Source organism: Peromyscus maniculatus, chromosome 23 (assembly GCF_049852395.1).
Source record: "Peromyscus maniculatus bairdii isolate BWxNUB_F1_BW_parent chromosome 23, HU_Pman_BW_mat_3.1, whole genome shotgun sequence".
NCBI lineage: Eukaryota > Metazoa > Chordata > Mammalia > Rodentia > Cricetidae > Peromyscus > Peromyscus maniculatus.
The window spans coordinates 22,394,188-22,412,021 of NC_134874.1; the positions used below are offsets into that span (position 1 = coordinate 22,394,188).

At 43.7% G+C, this 17,834-nt stretch overlaps 1 protein-coding gene and 1 non-coding gene across 3 annotated transcripts in view; both read left to right on the forward strand.

Annotated features, from left to right (window-relative positions):
• The window catches only part of Caln1 (calneuron 1), a 467,294-nt gene that overhangs the window by 395,111 nt on the left and 54,349 nt on the right, over positions 1-17,834 (forward strand). The window lies entirely within an intron of this gene.
• LOC121825561 (U6 spliceosomal RNA) lies at positions 1,672-1,779 on the forward strand. The gene has a single exon (XR_006067887.1). It is a non-coding gene; the product is annotated as a U6 spliceosomal RNA (small nuclear RNA).

Genomic DNA, 17,834 nt, shown 5'->3' on the forward strand with positions numbered 1-17,834 from the left:
TCATTGACAATAGTTGAAATGGGAGCTGATGGTGAATTACACCAGCCTAGTGTCATGGGAGACTTTTCCTGAGGAGATATGATACACACATAGCTACTTACCCTAGAACCACAACCTCCCAAAGCAGTGATGACCCCAAAGTCTAGCTTGGTGAATCAATGAGTTTATTAGGGTTCCTGATGGGAGTGTGGATGAAGATTACTTACAGGAGCAGGGATGACTTCAAGGCAGCTGTATCACTCACTGAGAAGCCCAACTCAGCATGACTCATGAAAGCTGCATCCCTGGAAGCTTCTTGCATGACCTGCTGTAGCTTGGCTAGTTGGAGTCTCCTACCCAGCTGTCATTTACTGCTTCTATAACCTTGGGATGGCCTTAGGTTCCATCTTCACTGAATTTGGGGCATTCGCTCCCTTCCCGAGTCCCATGGGCCTCCATCCTCCCTCCAAGAAAGAATGTTTCAATTCTGAGGAATTTGGTCCAGCACACAGAGTAGCAATGGGGTAGGGAAAAATGGCAGATGTTGGATACATTTTGAAAGAGATAAGAGTGTCTACCAGAGGTGAGTCATGGCTGAACTAAACTAAAATTGAAAATTTGCATCTGAGCAACTGGGGAGATGGACTTGGCATTCACTGAGATGCCTGGACTTGGTAAGAAAAACTAGAAGTCCAATGTAGCCTCTATTGGTTACTTTTCTTATTGCTATGGCCAAATACTTGACATGAAGCCACTTACGGCAGGAGAGGTAGTTTTGGCTCATGGTTAGAGGGGATATAGTCCACCATGGTAGCTGTGGTAGGAGAGCATGCTCACATCCATTTGGATCAGGAAGCAGAGAGAGGGCCAGAAACTGAGCTGGACTATAAACCTCAAGTCTTCTCCCAACCACAGTGACCTACTTCTTCAAGCTAAAGCTTGCACAACCCCTAAAACAGCACCCTTTTGGAACCAAATGTTCAAAACCATGAGCCTCTGAGGGAGCACTTCACATTCAAACCACAACACAGAACGTGCTAAGATTGGAATGGAATGCCTGTTAGATACTGCATTCATTGATTTTTTTTTTAATTGCTACAATAAAAACATCTTCAGGAAGGAAGTGTTTATTTGGGCTCACAGTTTGAAGGTTCAGTCAATCATGGCGGGGAAGGCATGGCAGCAGGAGCCTGAGGCAGTTGCTCACATCACATCCACAGTCAGGAGGCCGAGAGAGATGAATGCTGGTGCTCCACTCACTTTCTCCTTTTCATTGAGTTCAAGACCCTAGTAGATGAAACTGTGCTGTCAAATTTCAGGGTGGATCTTCCCATCTCAATGAACTCCAATTTTGAAGATCCCTTATAGACATGCCCAATGGTGTGTCTCTTTTGGGATTCTAGATCCTGTCAAGAAGATAATCAATATTGGCCATCAATATTGTCTATCACTCAATATTGACCATCAGTATTGACAATCACAGACATCAAAGTGGACAGTTTGAGGAGACAATGAGAAACACAAGTTTGAAATTTATAGAGTAAAGGTTCCAGCCAAAGGTACACCTTCCATGTGCTCCTGAACTTCAACCACGGGGCTGGAGCAGATTGCTCTGCAAGTGAGAGGACATTGGAAACAGAAGCATTCCACACACCTACCTGACAAATAGAGACACCAGCAAAAGAGACAGTCATGCTCACTATGGTAACAGCACATATACTAAAGTTGGAACCAAACAGAAGGTTAGCATGGCCCCTATGCAAGTATGACACACAAATCCATGAAGTGGTCCATACTCACAAAGAGGGAGTAGCAGGAGGCCCAGAAGTGTGATGTCCTGTGCAAGGAAGGAGTTTCAGATGCCAAAACTCCCCAAGGTCAGGCCATCACACCAGCTTCCTGGGTTTCAGGAAGTGCAAGTGCACACCTGTTATCCTGGCTCACTTGTCAGTGCAGTCCCTTCTGATTCTCAGCATTCACGTGGCAGTTGAAATAGATTGCTACCTACTGACAAGTTAAAGAACAAACGAACCGTTGCAAATCGCCATGGAGTTGATTGATGACCTTGACTAAGAGTTCTGGGTGTCATGATGAAGCGCATGTGTGAGTGACCTGGAGAAGAGACTCTCCAGACAGTAAGCGCCATGAGTTCTTGGGGGTGAATTTAGCTGTTAAGGTGAGACAAAAGGCAGTATGGGAAGAAACATGGGGTGAAGATGAGTTTAGATTTCTATTTTCGTTCCTGAAATGGAAGAAAAATGACAGCTCATTTGTATGCTGATGGGGAAGATCCAGCAAAGGGGAGAACTGACGGTGTGAGGAAGAAAAATGAGCTCGAGAGAAACAAGCGAGGCTGGGTTACAGCTCACAAGGGAGACTTGTTCTAGCAGGGTGTAAAGAAGGAAGGTAAAGTGCTGTCTTGGGACTTGGTCCTTGCTGTACCTTGGATGTATTTTGTACTATATATGAGTTCATAGTGTTGCTATGAGGAGGTCAATGGAACCCCCCTTTTCTCTGCTATAACATAATACCTGATGTTTTGTTTCTTATAAAGAAGGAAGGTATATTTAGCTCACGCTTTTGGTGGAACAAAATTCAAAATTAGGCAGCCCCTCCCCCATACCACACTATTGTAGGTGGCATAGTGACGGAAGCTTGTACAAGATGGAGAGACCATGTAGCAAGAGAAGCCAAAAGGAAGAAAGGGATCAGCATTGCTCTTTTTAGTATTTACTTATTCAGGGCTATGGATATATCTTAATGGATAAGAGGATGTCCTGCTCTTGCAGAGGATCCAAGTTTGGTTCCCACCACCCATGTTAGGCAGTTCACGACCACCTGAAACTCTGCTTTGGGGGGGGATACACGCCCTCTTCTGGCCTCTGTGGACACCTGCACTCATGGGCACATGCCCACATACAGACATACCGATAAAATAAAATGATTCTTTAAAAATAAAAGTTGATTGTACGTGTGAAAAGGGGGAGGGGGAGGGAGGGAGGGAGGGAGAGAGAGAGGGAGGGAGGGAGGCAGAGAGAGAGAAAGAGAGAGAGAGAGGGAGGGAGGGAGAGACAGAGAGACAGAGAGAAGAATGTACATGCTATGGCACATATGTGGAAGTTAGAAGGCAACTTTTAGGAGTCAGTTTGTAACTTCCACCTTGTTGGAGCCCGGTCTTCTGTTATTTTTCTGCTGCATTACATATTTAAAGCTAGCTAGACCACACTCCTCCATGATTCTCCTGTTTCTTCTTCCCATCTTGGGGTGCTGGGATTCCAGATGTCTGACATAGCATCCAGCTTTTTTATCTGGGCTGCAAGGATCTGGGCAAATGTTTTTACCTGCTGAGGCATCTCCCCATCCTTAGTCTAATTGTCTATTTAATGTTTTGTCGCATTTGTTTGTTGGTTTATGTACTTATTTATTTTCTTAGCTGTCTTGGGGGAACCGCAGTGGCATGTGTGTGGAGGTCAGAGGATAAGTGGCGGGGGTTGGCTCTCTCCACCACGTGGGTCTTCAAGGTCAAGTTTGAATGGCCAGAACTTTTGCCCATTCTTGCTCTTTTATGTGAATTTACCTTCTGCACGAAGCTCTCTCCGGAGAGTGGTGCACTCTATTTCCTAAACACCTGCCGCCAGGCCCCACTTCTTTGTCTCCCCCTTTTTCTATTTATTTATTTATTTATTTATTTATTTATTTATTTATTTATTTATTTATTTATTTATTTATTTATTTATTTATTTATTCTATCTATCATCTATTTATTTATTTATTTGCTTACTTGCTTGCTTACTTACTTATTTACTTACTTATCTACTTATTTTTGGTTTTTTGAGACAGGGTTTCTCTGTGTAAGCTTTGCTCCTGTCCTGGAACTCGCTCTGTAGACCAGGATGGCCTCAAACTCACAGAGATCCACCTGGCTTATCTTACAAAGTTGCAGGTCTGCATAGACTTTTTTTTTTTTTTTGCTTTGGTTGACGCCCCCATCCATCCTTCCCATCATCTTCCTGCCCTTCATCTCCACTTAAATATTTCTATGTCAAATCTTCTATTCTCCATCCCCCTACCTCCCTCCCTTAAGACTCTTCATTTTCCTCTCATTGGCCCCTTTATAGCTCCCTGGCCTCCCATGAGAATACACATATATCAAAATTAGAAGCTAGGATTCACATATAGGAGGTCACCTGTGGTGATTGTCTTTCTGAGCCTGGGGTCAACTCACTTAATGTAATGTTTTCCAGTTCCATCCATTTCCCAGCAAAATTCGTAATTTCCTTTTTCCTTATAGCTGAATAGAATTCCATGTCTATATTCTCTTCTTGAAGATTCCCCACCTCCCTCTAGTACCAACCACATTGGGGACCAATCTTCCATTAGATGAAGTTTTGTTGTTGTTTTCTAGGGGGCACAGACCACATCTGAGTTATAGTTCAGGACCATGTTTCTAATAGAGGAGGCTTTGGGGCACACATATCATAGCTGAGGCATTGACATATCTGTAGGGAAATGGATGTAAAGTGACCATCTGCCTCCTGATTTCATGTTTTTCCACAAAATAGAAAGCCCTGGTCAGCTATAAAAGAAAAGGATGGACAAGTGGAGTGGGAAAAGGGGACAAGAGATTGTGTGAGCTGCGTTGTTAAGGGAGAGACTTTGAGAATAAAATGTGATATGATCTCGTGGCTGGGCAGTGGCGAGGGCACTGTCAAGGATGAGACACCGAATTTACAATGGCATTGTGATGGTTAGTGTTGTCAACCTGACAAAATCTACAATCACCTGAGAGAAGGGCTTCTCGGCATGCCTATTAGAGCATTATCTTGGTTACATTAATTGAAGTTGAAAGACATGCCCATTGTGGGTGGCGCCATTCCTTATGCAAGAAATCCTGGGCGGGGCGGGGGGGCAGGGGGGAGTTGGAGACATGGCCTAGCAGTTAACAGTGCTGGCTGTTCTTCCAAAAGTCTTGAGTTCAATTCCCAGCAACCACATGGTGGCTCACAACCATCTGTAATGAGATCTGGTGCCCTCTTCTGGTCTGCAAGCATACATGTAGACAGAACACTGTATACATATTAAATAAATAAGTAAGTAGGTAAATAAGTAAATAAATAAATAAATAAATCCTGGGCTGCATAAAAATGGAGACATCAGATATGGCTCAGCATTTAAGAGCCTGTACTTTTGTTGCAGGATTATGGGGACCTTGGGTGAGGGTGGTTATTTAGGGGTACTGCCCAGTTCATTTAGTGGGATCAATAAAGAATTTTATGTTCTAGAAATAAGATCTTGAACTGGAACGTAAAGTAATCGTTGGAGAGTAAGGTACCACTGGGAGACGGTGACACCTAGAGAGCTGAGGCAGGGGATGTGAAAGCAGAGGCCCTCAGGGGAAGGTCTCTGACAGAAAGCAACAGTTACAGATCCTGGGCCCAGCTGACACTGGAGTGAGTGAAAGTAACAGTTATAAATTGACACAGAACTGAGAAATACCAATTACACAGAAGCAAAAAAAAAAAAAAAAAAAAAAGAAAGAAAGAAACAAAATGATCAATGTTATTAGAACAAACAAAACAGTTCCCATCCCAGGGATGGGAGGAGCCCCAGAGGTAGGAACCCCACCTCCTTTGTGGGGGGAGGGCTTTGGGTAAGACTCTTTCCAGGCTCCCTCATCCCTCCCGCATCTCTCTCCTGCTTGATTGATCCTGCCCAGAGTATCCTCCCTTGGATATGTTCTCTTACCCGTTTGGACCACTTTGTAACAGTTGTAATCTCCTGAGGACTCTGGAGACCCAGGAACAGGAACCAGCCTTTCTTAAAGGGTCTGGTCCCTGATTTCCAGATTGGCTCAAGTTTCACCTACTTGCTTTCATTAGGGATCCAAGTTCAATTCTGAGCACCCACTTCAGACAGCTCCAAGGGGAGTCTGATGCCCATGGACACAGGTATACAAACTCCATATCGACACACACAAATACACAAAATTAAAATTAAAAATAAATATTTTCTTTATCGAGAAATGGAGCCGCACAGTAGTAAGCATGTGTACATTTATTGCTGTCTTTTGAGCCTGGCTGTCATGTGACCAACTGACCTGAGTTCCTCCTACTGTGATTTCCCCACCATGACGGACTATCGCTGGAATTGTGAGCCAAATAAATCCTTTCTCCCTAAGTTACTTTTGTCAGATTTTGGCTTTGGTTTTTTTGTTTGTTTGTTTGGGGATTTTGGGGGGTGGGGTTTTTGTTTGTTTGTTTGTTTGTTTGTTTTTATCACAGCAATAGAGAATTAAGACAGGCATGTACCCAACCTGCGGACTGATTATCCTCCCATTACACTTAGGTGTGTGGGTGAGAGATCCGAATAACTGGAGACCCGAATGATGTAGCCCGTATTTGAGAAAACTCCCCCAGGTCAGAGTTCCTCGCAAACGAAGCTTTATGATACCGCAGACTAATTGGAAAAGGTGGTCAGTGAACACCGGCAGCAAATACATTGAATAATTTTAAAGCTGTTTGATTCATTAAATTTTTATTTGGTAATTGATGTTCTGCTGGGTCTTGTGAAAGTGAATAAATAAAGCTGTATTTAATTAGCTACAATATTTACTTCAACACTTAATGAGCCAACAGCCATTAAAGAGTTTGTTCTCTTAAGTGAAGCACAAATCTCCCTGCAGTTTGGCTTTACCTTGTTGGCTTAATCATCCCTTCAACAAGTGTGCATTCTCCACCAGTCAAGGGTCTAGACCTGTGGGGAGGGAAGAAAAACCAATTGTGAGGAAAGCATGCCCCATGCCTTAAAGATACTTGCAGCTAAAGGCCTACAGGGAGTGAATCAATGGTAGAATAATTTATAATGCCCCAGTGAGGGCTGTGGGTGTGGCTCAGTGGTAGAGCCCCTGCCTACAATCCCCAGTTGAGGAGCTGGGGGTGTGATTCAGTGGTAGAGCACCTGCCTAGAATCCCCCAGTGAGGGGCTGGGGTGTGGCTCAGTGGTAGAGCACCTGCCTAGAATCCCCCAGTGAGGGGCTGGGGTGTGGCTCAGTGGTAGAGCAACTACCTAGAATCCCCCAGTGAGGGGCTGGGGGCGTGACTCAGTGGTGGAGCACCTGCCTCCAATCCCCAGTGAGAAGCCAGGTTGTGCCTCAATGGTCTACCACTCTAGTGTTCGCATTAAACCTACACACAGGGTCTTGGATTTAATCCCACTATTGTAAGAAATCAAAAACACTCTTTGTTTGATGCACAATTGATGATTTGTATGCTTTCAGCTATGTATGGTGGCACACGTCTGTCATTCTAGCACTCAGAACACTGCGGCAGGAGGATTATCACAAGTTAAAGGACACCCAAGGTGACATAGTAAGACCCTTATCCAAAAAGAAACTAATTAAAAGAAAACAGCATAGGTCATCAAAATATAGGATTTAAATATCATTAAAACTGGAATTCCATCGGGTACCAGACAATCTCTCTTTGCCGACAGTGTGAGGCCTAAACCAACTGCCCGCTAATTAATTCAGAATAAGTAAAGTACCAGTTAATGAGATTGGACCAAATTTTATGCCTTTTCTGTTTTCATTTTCTCAGAGTCATCCCTCATCCGTTTTTCTCCTGAGTACTTTCCTATTTACCTTGGTTGATTGGTTATATGACTTTTTAAAAATGGAGTTTGTGTTTTCTTCCTAATTATGAAAGGAACAAAGAATCAATGTGTTTTTTTTTTTTTTGAAAATATTGAAAACTAGGAGGTAGGGGGAAAATGATTTTACTGTTCAAAGATAGCTCCTGTTGACATTTCATCATTTCACCTTTTCTCCCCTAAAAATTAATCTTTAGTTATGAAGCATTTCAAACAAAGACAGATGTAAAGAAGTAATTGTCAGAATGCAGACTAACAGATGTTAGCATTTTTCTATGTCTATTTAAAGGTGACCTTTGTTTTAAGATGCCTAATTTTTTTATTGCTATATATTAATTATAGATGTTTGTGGGCTATGGTGGTAATTTCCTACAAACATATTTTATGTATGTAATGTTTAATAATCAAATTATTAAACACTTAGCATCCATTTAACATCATTATCGCCTTAAGCATTTGCATTTCTTTGAGTGGGAATCTTCTAACTCCTCCTGATTCCCTTCCTCCCTCTCTCCCTCCCTCCTACTCTCCTCTCTCTCTCTCTCTCTCTCTCTCTCTCTCTCTCTCTCTCTCTCTCTCTCTCTCTCTCTCTCTCTCTCTCCTCCTTTGGTGTTCCTAAAGATGAAATCTATGGTCTCTTACATACTAGGCATGTTCTCTACCACTGAGCCACACCCCAGCCCCTCACTGGGGGATTCTAGGCAGGGGCTCTACCACTGAGCCACACCCCAGCCCCTCACTGGGGGATTCTAGGCAGGTTCTCTACCACTGAGCCACACCCCAGCCCCTCACTGGGGGATTCTAAGCAGGTGCTCTACCACTGAGCCACACCCCAGCCCCTCACTGGGGGATTCTAGGCAGGTTCTCTACCACTGAGCCACACCCCAGCCCCTCACTGGGGGATTCTAAGCAGGTGCTCTACCACTGAGCCACACCCCAGCTCCTCGCTGGGGGATTCTAGACGGGCATTTCACCTCTGAGGCACGCCCCCAGCCCCTTACACTCCCGCCAGCAGTTTTTATTTCCACATCCTTGCCGGCATTTACTGTTCATTATCTAATGATAGCCATTCTGACTCGGATAAGATGGCATCTCAGGGGAGTTTTAATTTGCATTTCCGACACTTCCTCTTCTGCTCATTGGCATTTGCCCTCCATCTTTTGAGAGCTATGTATACAAGCTAATCTTTTCTCAGCTCTACCCTAAAGAGCAAGGTCCGGGACCCCAGGTGGCTTACAGAGGATTCCTTTGTTGGCTATAAGAAGCAACATTGGGCTTAGGATTCTCCTGTCTAGATCCCCAAAGTCAGAGACACAGCAGGCAGTCACATATTAGGTAACATTTTACCAGCCTTTACGGATCAGGCTCATCCTGTAAGCCAGCAACTTACAGGCAACAGAGGTTTGGATAAGAAATGTCTGCTGTTGGTCCACATATTTGAACACTTCTAGAAAATCTTCCCTTGGTGACTGGTGCCTTGATGGAACAGGTTAATGGTCCAAAGGTACCGTTTGGAAAGGTTATGGAGGGCTGCTTTGCTGGAGGAGGCACATTATTGGGGGTGAGGGGTGAGGGTTTAGAGCATCACTTTGTTTTCCATTCCCTCTCTCTGCTTCCTGTGTGTGCATGAAATGTGATCTCTCTTCTTGTTCTTAATACCATGCTTTTTCCGCCTTGATGGACGCTGTCTCTCCAGAACCCTATACTAAAATGAACCCTTTCTTCCTTAAGTGGCTTTTGTTCATAGTATTTTATCATAATCTTACACTCCTGAATACAACACCCTGGATCCTTCTCTCTCTCTCTCTCTCTCTCTCTCTCTCTCTCTCTCTGTGTGTGTGTGTGTGTGTGTGTGTGTGTCTGTCTGTCTGTCTCTCTCTCTCTCTCTGTGTGTCTGTCTGTCTCTCTTTCTCTGTGTGTCTTTCTGTGTGTGTCTGTGTGTGTGTGTGTGTTTGTGTACTTGTGTACATGTACTTCTGTGTGTATACCTGTAGAGGCCAGAGGCTGATACTGGGTATTCCTCAATTGCTCTCTACCTTAAGTTTTGGATGCACAGTCTCTCTGAACCCAGAGCTTGCTCAGTTAGTTAGACTGACTTGCCAACAGAACACAGGGATCCTCCAGTTCTCCAGTACTAGGGTTACAGATGCATGCCATATACCCAACTTTTTAATGTAGTTTCTAAGGGACCAAATGCTCATGCTTGTTTGGAAAGTACTTTTTGACTACGCCATCTCTCTAGCTTTCTGCCTAAGTACACCAGGAGCCTTAGAAGCATCTAAGAAAATCTTCTCTTGGTGACATCAGGGACCGGGTTAACATTCTGGTGGCAGGAAATCCAATCAGCATCTTTGAACACTGATCTTGAACTTAGATTTGATAACCTATAGGGTTTTCCTGAGGGGAGCCTCTTTCTGAACTTTTCTCCTATGCTGTTTAGTAACAGCAGACTTATCCCCAAAGAGGTGTTGTAGGCATAAGGAAATTAAACGATTAATTAAATTAAATTAAATTAAATGGGCACCAAGCAAATTGTGGTCAAAAGAATACAATTCTGGAAGCCAGGGAAGAGTAAGTGCTCGCTCGCTCTCTCTCTCTCTCTCTCTCTCTCTCTCTCTGCCCCTTTATGTATTTATTGTGGTGCCTACCAAAATAGAAACATGTTATAGTTTTGTCTCTGCAGCTGTGATAAGGAACAAACTAACAGCAACAACAACAAAACACCCTGACAACAAGAGACTTAGGGGTAGTGAGGGGTTTATTTTGTCTCAGAATTCCAGGTTACAGTCCATCACTGTGTGGAAATAACAATACAGGAGCTTGAGGCAGCTGGTCACATAGCAACCACAGTCCAGAGCAGAGAGAAAATGAATGTACACATGCTTAATGCTCAGCTAGATTTCTCCACTCTGCTACAGTCCAGGGCCCCAAACCAGGAGATGGTGCCACCCACCTTCAGGCTGGGTCTTCCCATGTCAGTGAACCCAGTCAAGATAATCTCCCACAGATGTGCCCACAGACCAACCTGATCTAAACAATTCCTCACTGGCACTCTCTTTTCCCAGGTGATCCTAGGTTGTGTCAAAATGACATAATTATCACAATTGTACTTTACTTGATGTAATACACACACACACATAGGCACATGTGTGTGCACATATCACTTTTTCTCATCCGTGGAAAGTGGTGTCCTGTGTTCAAGGTCAGACACACATCTTCACACACAAGGTAATAGAGATGCCCTGTGTTTCTTTCCTCTGCGCAGCTCTCTGCATCTGGCCCAGGCACTGCTCTTTGGCAATGCACATGGGATGAATGGTCAAGCTTGAACTAGAAGACTTGCTTCAGCATCAGTCTGTGTTTCCATGGGGCCATGATCTGTAGCTGTGACCAAAGGAACATCGCCTAAGTGTCAGCCATTAGTTCTCTGAACAGAGGCTCTCTGGGAGGTTGTTCTGAAACCCCTGCTTCCTACCTTTCAAATTTGACAGTGCCTAGGGGTCCTTAAAAGTTTTATAACATGATGCTGGCCTGCTGACCCATTCTTGACTACCAGCATGGTGCCATGTTTTATACGTTATGTCTTAGTGACTGGTGCATCACCATTATGGGTTCAACTAGGACCCAGGATGGTCATTCCATTTTCTCTTCACCCAAGTGCATCTATGTGGATGCAGGGCTAAATAACCAGAAAAGATCATTTTGACAAAAAAAAAAAAAAATTCTGGTCTGACATCTGTCATCATTATTTTCCTTATTGCTGCAACAGAATGCCCAGCAAGAAACAATTTAAGACTACATACCTAGTAAGTGTCTTTAATCTCAGCACTAGAGAGGCAGAGGCAGGCAGGCATGAATGTGTTCAAAGCCAGCCTGATCTACAAAATGATTTCCAATTCAGTCAGAGCTTCACTGTGAAACCTTGTCTCAAACAAACAAACAAACAAACAAACAAACAAACAAAAAATCACCACAAAACAACAACAATAAAAATTAAGGGAGGAAGATTTATTGTGGCTCACAGTTTGAGGGGATACAGTCAGTGATGGTGGGGAGGATGAGGCAGCTGGTCACATTGCCTCTGCAGTCAAGAAGCAGAGAGAGATGGATGCTGGTGCTCAGCTCACTTTCTCCTTTTAATTCAGTCCAAGACTCTGGCCTATGGGATGGTGCTGCCCACATTTATTCTGAGTGTTATAGTCAGGGTTTTTTCGAGGAACAGAATAGTCTAGTCTGGTCCTCTAGTCCCTGTAAAAGCTTGGAAACTCTGATTCTGTGATCAGCGAAGGAGTCAGCAGCAGCAGCAACCACAATAGGGAAGATCAACTCTGTGGCAAGAGGAAGGCCAAGTAAGCAAAGGGCAAAATAACCCTCCTCCTTTATCTCTGTGCTGCTACCACCCAGAAGGTACCACCCCAAATTGGGGTGGATATTCCCATATCAATCAAAGCAATCAGGATGATTCTTTGGGTGAGGCTCCCTACTCAAGTGATTCATTTGTGGGCAAGTTGACATTAAAACCAGCCATAATAGTGGGTCATCTCTTCAATCAACCTAGTTCAGATAATCCCTCGCAGATAGACTCATGGGTGTGTCTCCATGGTGATGCCTGTCAAGTTGTCAACCACTATGAAACATCAAACATCCTTCACCAATGGATCATCAGGCTTGGAATGAGAGGAGGGCCCAGGAGATCTCATGAATTTGGAGTCTGTCTAGATGAAGTCAGTGCTTAGAGTCTTGATTTCATATACTCATGAGGTCAACCAGGGGTCAGAGGATGATGGGAAAATCACAGTTCATAGAAAAATTAGATGGGTACAACCTATAACCTGTGCTTCTAAAGATAGCTGCAAGTGATGCAAGTACAGGGCATGGATCAGGTAAGGCTTGGTATGTGTAGGTTACTATTATTATTAATGATACCTGCCAGAAGCAACTTACAGGAGAAAAAAGTCATTTCGGCTCATGATTTTGGAGCAATGATCATAGTTTAGTCTATGATCACCTGACTTACATGCTTAGACAGAACATCTTGGTGCCGGAACATATGGTGGAGGGGATTCTATACCTATGGTGGAAAGGATATCAAGAGAGCATGACAGGAAGGGGCCTGTGATAAGACCTGCCCCTCACAAGATACCTACTTCCTACAGCTTGGTACCACCTCCTAAAGTCACCTCCCCAAATAGCTCCACCATCTGGCTTCTATGTTTTTACACATGAGCACCTGAGGGCATTTCATATTTAAACTGGAAACACAAAGAAACAAATGAAAAATGATGCCCAGTCCAAGAAGTGCTTCTGCTCTGAATTCAAGTAAGCTTGCTCAGTTTAAGCCTGCAAAATTCTGATATGATTTCAGTCTGTTTCCTTACACGCCAAGACTCTGCAGCTTCTTGGCTTGCTTCCTCGCTAATGTGAACACGGGATCCAGTGTTCCTGTGAATATGGCATTCTCCTCATAGCTACTGAATCATCAGGAAAACAGCTATTACTTATTCCACCCTTTTCCATTTCTAATTATTGTTTTGTGTTTTTATCAAACATCTCGGTGAAGGATTCTTTGGTCCTTGGACCTCTCTCCAATGGAAGGAATGAATTAAATGACTTATTTTTCATTAACATTAATGAAGAATTGCATAGCCCTTGCCTGGGGCCATCGGCCTATCTCTGCCTCAGCCTCTGGCCTGATTAAGTGAGCTCGGGTAACTGGGCCAAGAGGAGGAGGAGAGGACAAAGGAACTCGGGAGACAGTTGGCTGTAGACAGAAATGAAGAAATGGTTAGAGAAAACCTCTTTTGAAGACTTGCAGATAGATAAAAACTGTGAAATGCCCAAGGAAGAACTGGCAACCAGAAATGGGGGCTATAGCACCCCATTCAACACTTTCAGGCACACTACTTAAATTCCCTTGACTCACAGACTGAATTATCATTCTAACAGTGTTTCATTGTCTTCCTGCATTGAATTCTTAACTCTGAGCAATGCAGCATTGATTTCAATGGTGCTAAAGGCAGGAAGATACATAAATAATGTACGGTCAAAAATCTAATATGTTGGGGGTGGCCTGGAAAGATGGCTCAGCAGTTAAGAGGTCTTGCAGAAGACCCATCACTCACCATGGATCACTTCCCACCATCCCCATTGGATGGCTCACAGCTACCTATAACTCCAGCTCCAGAGGGTATAGTGCCCTCTTCTGGCCTCCACAGATGCTGCACTCAGGTACACAAACATGTATTTTTTGTTTTTAAATCTAATATTTGGGCCTGGGGAAATGGTTTAGTGGGTAAAGTGTTACTATGCACTCAGACTTTTTTATGTGAGCTCTGAGGGTGGAACCCAAGTCCTCATGGTGCCCTGCCCAGCATCCCCTCAGATGTCTGAGTTAGCTGAGTACTTCTTTAAAAGACTTTAAAAAATGGAAATATTTTTCAAATACAGAAAAGTTTGGCTGCTATGTGCTCAAAAAGCCTCAGTATTGCAAACATAAAACAAGAAGAATTGGGGTTCAAGAATCTCTGCTTTTAACCATTCGATTCTGTACTATCAGGATCTCTCTATCTCTGTCACTATCCCGGTTACTTTTCTCTTTCTATGTCAAAATACCACGATCAGGTCATGTTATAGAAGAAAGGGTTTATTTGGGGCTTACACTTTCAGAGGGTGAGTCCGTGAACAGCATGGCAGGGAGCATGGCAGCAGGCAGGCGGGCATGGTGCTGGGTCAGCCACTGAGAGTTCACAGATCGAAACATAACCACGAGACAGGGAGAAAGAGAGAACACTGGGAATGGTGTGGGTCTTTTGAAACCTCCAAGCCCACCCCCAGTGCCACACCTCCTCTGACAAGGCCACACCTCCTAATCCTTCCAAAACAGTTCCACCAACTAGGGACCAACTACTCAAATCTATGAACCTATGGTAGCCATTCTCATTCAAACTACCACACTCACTGAATACTGGGGTTACAGACATGTGCAGTTGTGCCCAGATTTTACATGGGTGGTGGTGGTTCAAATTTAGGTCCTTGTGCTTTGTACAGGAATTAGCCTTACCCACTGAGCCACCTCCCCAGCCTCCTTGAGTCTTTTGAAAGGAAGACATTGTGTAAGATAGCAATCATATTTCACTGTAAAGGGAGTTAATGACCCAAGATCTAGTTTTTACTGAAGTCAGTGATCTTAGTAAAATCTGTTACTACCTATTATGGGTGGTATTTTTTGTATGTGTATGTGTGTGTGGCATGCATGCATGTGTCTATGGTATTCACATGTTTGACTCCAGGTATATGTACAAGAGCTCATGTTTGTCTACACCCATGGATATGGAACCAGAGGTTGACATTGAGACTGTCCACCTTATATGCTGAAAATAGAGCTTGACCATTCAGCTTGTGTGACTTATCCTTGAGATGTTTTGTGTCTACCTCCTGAGTACCGGGGTTATAGGCAGGACACCATGTTTGCCCAGCATTCTCCTGGTTTCTGGGATCTGAACTCTGGTCTTCACCTTAGCCTCTGAGAAATCTCATTACCCAGTTGGGTTTCATCCCATTTATGCCTTTGAAGATGTCTGGTATGCATGCTCATTCTTCTGTATTTATTTACTTGCTTATTTATTTATTATTTATTTACGGCAGTTCCTGAGACAGGGTCTTACAAAATAACTCAAGCTGGCCTCCAGTGTGTTGATCCTCCTGCATCAGCCAGAGTCAGGGTTCCACGCCTGCACCACCACACCTGGCTTCTACCTTTATTAGCAAGCACATAGGTGAGAAAAAAATTAAATAACTTCCCACTGCCCTAGATTTCTGGGGATCTAGGATTTTTTTCCTTCCCCGATTATCCAAACAGCATTACAAAGTGCAGACGTCACAATGATGGCTAAAGTGCAGTGTCGTAGCTAATGTAATCAAGTTAGTGATCTGAATGATACTATGAGGAGAACATATAACTCCAAAATTTGGCAATACGGAGGTTTTAGATTTGACCTATCTACTCCTTTGGAGAATTACTTATGGAAGGTCCAATAGTGTGGGGTCCAGGCTAGGAAAGCTCCAAGAAGCCCTATTATTATTTCCTTTTGTCTCTGTGAGGTTATCAGCATGCTACCCAGGGGTCTGTGACAAATGTAGTTTGCAGGCTTTCTTGTACAGAGGATGGATGCTCAGAAGCAAATTCACCATTACTTTCTGCTAGCCGGGCTCCAGGGAACACAGAGTTTTTCTTGATTTAGCATCAAATGTAACTGGGATATCCTGCTCTGGGGGCCTCACCAGCCAGGCTACCAGCATCCCAGTTAGCTAAGCCACAAGGAAAAGCACCCCAAAGCTTCATTTTCCCTCTTCACTTTATGAAGCAAATGCCACGTCCCCATAAGAATGGGCTCTAGGGTTCTAAGAACTCAGGCAAGATGAGAGCTGGGGGCGTCAGAGGAGAATTCTAGAAGGAAGCCATAGGGAATCAGCTCTGTGGAGGCCATTCTATGTGTTGGCCTCCATCAACCCTTGCTGGAGACAGTGATGTTTACAGCTTCTAACATCCCCCTCCCCGGGGCCCAGCTGTAATTCTGTGCTGCCTTGGGTCATTCAGGTCTGTACTGGTGACTTTTCTCCTTGCTGTGAGAAAATTCCTGGCTAGCAGAAACTTAAGGGAGGAAGGCTTTATTTTGGACCACAGTTCTAGAGAATATAGTTGGAGCAGGGGGAAGCTGCTCACATTATGTCTGCAGTCTGGAAGCAGGGGATGGACAGGAAGTGCGGCCAGGCTATAAAACTCTTAAGGCCCGCCCCTAGTGGCCCTCGTCCTTCTAAAGGTTCAGCAACCTCCCCAAACGGTGCCAGGGGCGGGAGACCAATTTTCAGACAATGAACCAATGGGAGACATTTCATGTTTAAACCCAAACATCATCTTTCAAATAATTTTGTCCTTTGGGCACAAGGGGCCCTGTGACTTATCTAGCCACCCATAACCTCCCTAAAGTAAAGTGTGAGCCAGGTGTTATCTTCTGATGAGTCAGAACTGAGAACAGGCGTTTGATTAAGTTGGCCTGGGAGTCACTGATCTTGGAATCGGTGATTGATTGTGGCTAAATGATCCCTTGAGCCATGAATCGAATGAACCTTGAGCTATCCCAGCAGATAGATCTGAGGGTCTTACAGCCCCAGACAGAGGAAGGAGCTGTGCTTTCTGTTTTCAAGTGTAATGTGTCTTCCCAGTTCTGAAGATTGTTGCAGCCTTTCTTTCTCTCCTAAGACTCCACAGCGACCCCCTCATAGCCTTCCAAAACTGCCTCTTGTTTGTCCATTAAATCAATTCAAATGGATTTCAGGAGCTTTTTGTTTTGTTTCCTGGCAAATGTCCCTACTAAGATGGCGAGAGATCTGAGGCTATTATTTTGCGTATTGTTAAAATGGTATTGTGTGTGTGTGTGTGTGTGTGTGTGTGTATGCATGTGTGCACGTGTGCGAGTGTGTGCGTGCATGTAACAGCGCTCATGTGGTAGTCGGAAAACAATTTGCAGAAATCAGTTCTCTCCTTCCATCATATGGGGCCCAGGGATTTAATGCATGTCATTCAACTCGGCCATAAGCAGCCCTACCTGCTGAGCTATCTTGCTGGACCCAATGGCTCTTTTTGTGTGTGTGTGTGATAGATGCCTTTCTAATTGTTTATTTCTATAAGAGTATTTTCTTTTAGAGAGAATTAGCCTGGTTTAAACATTATGATGGATACATGCATTGACCAGTGCTATTCCATGCTATTTTTTTTTCAATCTATTTGTTTTAAAAAAAATTTAATCTGGCATGGTGGTACATGCCTATAATCTGATGATGTAGGAGGTAGAAACAGAAGGATCAGGAGTTCAAAAACAGCCTGAGTTACATAAGACAGGGTCAAAACAAAACAAAAATTAATAGTAGTAGTAGTAGTAATAATAATAATAATAATAAATACATTTAGTTAACTTCAAAGTGAAGGTAATAGTTCCAAACTGGGAGGAGATAACTTCAACAAATACCACACATATACCTTCACTAAACAAAAACAGGTTATATGTTTACTATGTATGGTTGTATATACCTATAATCCCAGTACTTGTGAGTCTGAGGCTAGCCTGGGCTATATAGACCAGTCTGTAGAGACTGGTCTCAAGAGAAAAGAAATTGAGGTACAAGGGGGAAGGAAGGAAGATTGGCTTTAT